At 37.2% G+C, this 6,741-nt stretch overlaps 1 non-coding gene across 1 annotated transcript; it reads right to left on the bottom strand.

The window, feature by feature from the left end:
* Positions 1–4,374: 4,374 nt before the first annotated feature.
* LOC127742792 (small nucleolar RNA R71) lies at positions 4,375–4,478 on the bottom strand. Its single transcript, XR_008004191.1, has one exon. It is a non-coding gene; the product is annotated as a small nucleolar RNA R71 (small nucleolar RNA).
* Positions 4,479–6,741: the final 2,263 nt, after the last annotated feature.

Below are 6,741 nucleotides of genomic sequence, written 5' to 3' on the forward strand. Positions count from 1 at the left end.
TTAAACTCATTTATCGAAATCCTCCTTCCTCATCTCATACCCGGAGCATGTGGATAATGCCACTGCCTACTACCCAGGGTCACATATCACATTCAATAATTTCCATTATTATTCATTTACCACATTCAATCATTAATCATATACATATACATATATATACTCAGCCATAATTCAATTCTTATCACAGCCACCCGGCTCATACTATACACAGCACTTCCACCATCATCCTCAGCAACTTATACAATCATCATTACTCATCATTCATCATTGATTCTCACTTTACTTCATCCACAAGTTACTACATGTCCTAGCTTCTTTTCATTACTAGGCATATTATAAAAATTTGGGACTTAAAGGATGAAAATGGAGGATTAGAAGTCTGAAATTTGGCTTTAAAACTCAAAAATCAATTTTTGGCTGAAGACGGGGTCACGCGTGCGCGTCGCCCATGCGCACGCGTGGAAGGTGAAAAAGTAGAGTGACACGTGAGCATCGCCCATATGGATGCATGGGAAGCAGAAAGGTAGCGCGACGCGTGCACGTCAGTCACGCGTACACGTGGGTATGTCTTGTGCTCCTCGCACAATACCAGCACAACTCTCTGGATTTTCTACTGGACACTTGCATCAATACAGGCGCACGTGTGAGGGAGAAAAAATCATGGGTGACGCGTGCACGTTAGCAATGTGTGCGCATCGGAGTACGTTTTTTTAAAAATTTTACTAAGTCTGAAAAGCTGCAGAATTCCATTTTTAAACCTCAAACTTCCGCCACACATAACTTCTTCTAAAAATTTTCTTTTTCAACCATTTCTGAATTGTTTGAAAGATCGTTTAATAAACTTTCATAAAAACTTGGTTTTGAAGAATTCCCAACTTTGAGGACTGAGTTACGGACCGCCGAAGTTGGTCAAAAATCAGTTTTTACCCAAAAACATAAATTACTAATTTTTCCAATGTTCACAAGCCAAATTCATTTTCACCCATCCAAATGACCACAATCCAGCCACATTCACATAATTACACTCAACCAAAACCAAATCTACCTCATCTATACAATTCAATTCAATTTCGTCACCTTCCACTCCTAAATTCCTAATTTCTTGTTATTCTACACTCCTCCTATTTTTTCACACACTTAACATTCAATATCCATTCAATCTCATTTGCCATCGCACAATACACACATCAAATTCACACAATATCCATTCAATATTCATTTTCCAATTCATCAAATTCTCAACACACCAAACATACAAATTCACAGAATTCTCAACTCAATCATTAATTTGCATTACATATCAACTATACATATTAGTACCAACCATTTACACAATCCAAACTTATTCCTAGCGGCATCTAGCCCAGGAATTCTCATTACACCACACGGTACTTAAGTGAAACTTAAACCGTAACTCTTGTAGCCAAAATAATTGAGCCTCTTCTTTGGAAGTCTCCACCAACCTTAGCTCCAAGCCTCATGCAAGAGTTCCACAAGCCAATTCAAGTTTCCAAGAGCACCAAAATCTCATCCAATAACTCTAACACAACCAATATCATACATACATCAACCTAGGGTTTATTAAATCTAGTAAATCACAAGGGTTAGTGCTTACTTACCTTAACCCACTAAATTTTGTGATGAATATCACCAATGGCCCATACTAGAGCGCCCCTAAACAACTAAAATCACAAGATTTCCTCAAAACCCAACCCAAATTTGAATTTAAAGGGAAAAACAAAAATTGGGTAGAGGATACTGGAATACTGAGGAGCGGATAATTTATACGCTTTTTGGCATTATTTTTAGGTAGTTTTTAGTAGGATCTAGCTACTTTTAGAGATGTTTTTAATAGTTTTTATGCAAAATTCACATTTCTGGACTTTACTATGAGTTTGTGTATTTTTCTGTGATTTCAGGTATTTTTTGGCTGAAATTGAGGGACCTGAGGAAAAATCTGATTCAGGCTTAAAAAGGACTGCTGATGCTGTTGGATTCTGACCTCCTTGCATTCGAAATGGATTTTCTTGAGCTACTGAACTCCAAATGGCGTGCTCTCAATTGCGTTGGAAAGTAGACATCTATGGCTTTTCAGCAATATATAATAGTCCATACTTTATTTGAGTTCACTGAGAGGACGGGAGGTAGCCATTGACAACGGTGAAATCCAACAGACAACTTGCCATGGAAGGGAGTAAGAAAGATTGGATGAAAGTAGTAGGAAAGCAAAGATTCAGAAGGAACAAAGCATCTCCATACACTTATCTGAAATTCCCACCAATGATTTACATAAGTATCTCTATCTTTATTTTATGCTTTATTTATCTTTATATTCAAAAACTATTATAACCATTTGAATCCGCCTAACTGAGATTTACAAGATGACCATAGCTTGCTTCATACCGACAATTTCCGTGGGATCGACCCTTACTCACGTAAGGTATTATTTGGACGACCCAATGCACTTGCTGGTTAGTTGTGCGAAGTTGTGACAAAGTGTGATTCACGTTTGAGAGCTCCAAGTCTTTGGCGCCATTGTTGATGATCACAATTTCGTGCACCAAGTTTTTAGCGCCGTTGCCGGGGATTGTTTGAGTTTGGACAACTGACGGTTCATCTTGTTGCTCAGATTAGGTAATTTTCTTTTCAAAAAGTTTTCAAAAAAATTTTTTTCTTTCTTTTTTCGTTTTTTCTAAAAATTATTTTCGAAAAATCCAAAAAATTAATAAAATCATAAAAAAACCAAAAATATTTTGTGTTTTTTGTTTGAGTCTAGTGTCAATTTTTAAGTTTGGTGTCAATTGCATGTCTTTAAAAATTTGTGCATTTTTCGAAAAACTCATGCATGGTGTTCTTCATGATCTTCAAGTTGTTATTGGTAAGTCTTCTTGTTTGATCTTCATATTTTCTTGTTTTGTGTTTTTTGTTGTTTTTCATATGCATTTTTGCATTCATAGTGTCTAAGCATGAAAAATTTCTAAGTTTGGGGTCTTGCATGTTTTCTTTTCTTGAAAATTTTTCAAAAATAAGTCTTGATGTTCATCTTGATCTTCAAAGTGTTCTTGGTGTTCATCTTGACATTCATAGTGTTCTTGCATGCATCATGTGTTTGATCCATAATTTTTATGTTTTGGGTCATATTTGTGTTTTTCTCTCTCATCATTAAAAATTCAAAAAATCAAAAAATATATTTTCCTTATTTCTCTCATAAATTTTCGAAATCATTGGATTGACTTAGTCAAAAATTTTAAAAATAAGTTGTTTCTTGTTAGTCAAGTCAAAATTTCAATTTTAAAAATCCTACATTTTCAAAATCTTTCAAAAATCAAATCTTTTTCATTTTTCGTATTATTTTTCGAAAATTTTAAAAAGTAATTTCAAAATCTTTTTCTTATTCTTATCTTTTCAAAATTGATTTTCAAATCTTTTTCAACTAACTAATTGCCTTTTTGTTTGTTTCTTATATTTTTCAAAACCACCTAACTACTTTTCTCTCTCTAATTTTCGAAAATCCCTCACCCTTTTTCAAAATTCTTTTAATTAACTAATTGTTTCAAATTTTAATTTTAATTTTATTTCTTCTCTTAATTTTCGAAAATCACTAACTTTTTTTTCAAAAACAATTTTTGAAAACTCTCCTCTTTCTCACCTCCTTTTATTTATTTATTCAATTACTAACACTTCTCTTTATCTTAAAATTCGAACCCTCGCTTCACTTCTGTGTTCGAATTTTTCTCCTCCTTCTTCTATTCTTTTCTTCTTTTACTCACATAAAGGAATCTCTATACTGTGACATAGAGGATTCCTCTTTCTTTTTGTTTTCTTCTTTTTTATATGAGCAGGAGCAAGGATAAGGACATTCTTGTTGAAGCAGATCCTGAACCTGAAAGGACTCTGAAGAAGAAGCTAAGAGAAGCTAAAGCACAACAATCCAGAGAAAACCTTACAGAGAATCTCGAAAAAGAAAGGGACATGGCCGAACCCAATAACAATGGTGGAGGCACAAGGAGGATGCTTGGTGATTATACTACACCTACTTCCATTTTTTATGGAAGAAGCATCTCAATCCCTGCCATTGGAGCAAACAATTTTGAGCTGAAGCCTCAACTAGTTGCTCTAATGCAACAGAACTGCAAGTTTCATGGACTTCTATCAGAAGATCCCTATCAGTTTTTAACTAAATTCTTGCAGATCTGTGATACTGTTAAGACTAATGGAGTAGATCCTGAAGTCTACAGGCTCATGCTTTTCCCTTTTGCTGTAAAAGACAGGGCTAGAACATGGTTGGACTCACAACATAAAGATAGACTGAACTCTTGGGATAAGCTGGTCATGGCCTTCTTGGCTAAGTTCTTTCCTCCTCAAAAGCTGAGCAAGCTTAGAGTGGATGTTCAAACCTTCAAGCAAAAAGATGGTGAATCCCTTTATGAAGCTTAGGAAAGATACAAGCAGTTGACCAAAAAGTGTCCTTCTGGCATGCTTTCAGAATGGACCATTTTAGATATATTCTATGATGGTCTATCTGAGCTTTCTAAGATGTCACTGGACCATTCTGTAGGTGGATCCATTCACCTAAAGAAAACACATGTAGAAGCTCAAGAACTCATTGACATGGTTGCGAATAACCAATTCATGTATAGCTCTGAGAGGAATCCTGTAAGTAATGGGACGCCTCAGAAAAGGGGAGTTCTTGAAATTGATACTCTGAATGCCATATTGGCTCAGAACAAAATGTTGACTCAGCAAGTCAACATGATTTCTTAGAGTCTGAATGGATGGCAAAATGCATCCAACAGTACTAAAGAGGCATGTTCTGAAGAAGAAACTTATGATCCTGAGAACCCTGCAATGGCAGAGGTGAATTACATGGGCGAAGCCTATGGAAACACCTATAATCCCTCATGCAGAAATCATCCAAATTTCTCATGGAAGGATCAACAAAAGCCTCAACAAGGCTTTAATAATGGTGGAAGAAACAGGCTTAGCAATAGCAAGCCTTTTCCATCATCTTCTCAGCAACAGACATAGAATTCTGAGCAGAGCCCCTCTAGCTTAGCAAACATAGTCTCTGATATATCTAAGGCCACTTTAAGTTTTATGAATAAAATAAGGTCCTCCATTAGAAATTTGGATGCACAAGTGGGTCAACTGAGTAAGAAAATCACTGAAACTCCTCCTAGTACTCTCCCAAGCAATACAGAAGAGAATCCAAAAAGAGAGTGCAAGGCCATTGATATGATCAAAATGGCCAAACCCAAAGAGGAAGAGGAGAACATGAATCCCAATGAGGAAGACCTCATGGGACATCCTCCAGATAGAAAGGAGTTCCCTATTGAGGACCTAAAGGAATATGAGGCTCATATAGAGACCATAGAGATTCCATTAAACTTCCTTCTGCCATTCATGAGCTCTGAGAACTATTCTTCCTCTGAAGAGGATGAAGATGTAACTGAAGAGCAAGTTGCTCAATATCTAGGAGCCATCATGAAGCTGAATGCCAAGTTGTTTGGTAATGAGACTTGGGAAGGTGAACCGCCCTTGCTCATTAGTGAACTAAATACATGGGTTCAGCAAACTCTACCTCAAAAGAAACAAGATCCTGGTAAATTCTTAATATCCTGTACCATAGGCACCATGACCTTTGAGAAGGCTCTGTGTGACCTGGAGTCAGGTATAAATCTTATGCCACTCTATGTAATAGAGAAACAGGGGATCTTTAAGGTACAAGCTGCAAGAATCTCAATAGAGATGGCAGACAAGTCAATAAAACAAGCTTATGGATTGATAGAGGACGTGTTAGTGAAAGTTAAAGGCCTTTACATCCCTGCTGATTTCATAATCTTAGACACTGAAAAGGATGAGAATGAATCCATCATTCTTGGAAGACCCTTCCTAGCCACAGCAGGAGCTATAATTGATGTTGACAGAGGAGAGCTAGTCCTTCAATTGAATGGGGACTACCTTGTGTTTAAAGCTCAAGGATCTTCCTTTGTAACCATGGAAAAGAGGCACGATAAGCTTCTCTCAATACAGAGTCAAACAAAGCCCCCACAATCAAACTCTAAGTTTGGTGTTGGGAGGCCACAACCAAACTCTAAGTTTTGGTGTTGATCCTCCACATTCAAACTCTAAGTTTGGTGTTGGGAGGTCCCAACAATGCTCTGATGATCTGTGAAGCTCCATGAGAGCTCACTGTCAAGCTATTGACATTAAAGAAGCACTTATTGGGAGGCAACCCAATTTTTATTTGTCTATACTTCTATTGTTCTTTTATGTTTTATTAGGTTTATGATCATGTGGAGTCACAAAACAATTGCAAAAATTAAAAACAGAATAAAAAATAGCAGAAGAAAAAGCACACCCTGGAGAAAGAGCTTACTGGCGTTTAAACGCCAGTAAGGAGCATCTGGCTGGCGTTCAACACTAGAACAGAGCATGAAGCTGACGTTGAACACTAGAAACAAGCAGCAGTCTGGCATTTAAACACCAGGATTGCACCCTGAGAAGAGCTAGCGTTTAACCCCAGAAACAAGCATGAAAGTGGCGTTCAACGCCAGAAACATGCTACAGATTGGCGTTGAACGCCCAAAACAAGCATGGTAGTGGCGTTTAACACCAGAAACATACTGCAGTCTAACGTTAAATGCCAGGATTGCATACAGAGGGCATTTTACACGCCTAAAGGGTGCAGGGATGAGAAATCCTTGACACCTCAGGATCTGTGGATCCCACAGGATCCCC

The sequence above is a fragment of the Arachis duranensis genome, chromosome 1, assembly GCF_000817695.3.
Source record: "Arachis duranensis cultivar V14167 chromosome 1, aradu.V14167.gnm2.J7QH, whole genome shotgun sequence".
In the NCBI taxonomy this organism is placed as follows: Eukaryota; Viridiplantae; Streptophyta; class Magnoliopsida; order Fabales; family Fabaceae; genus Arachis; species Arachis duranensis.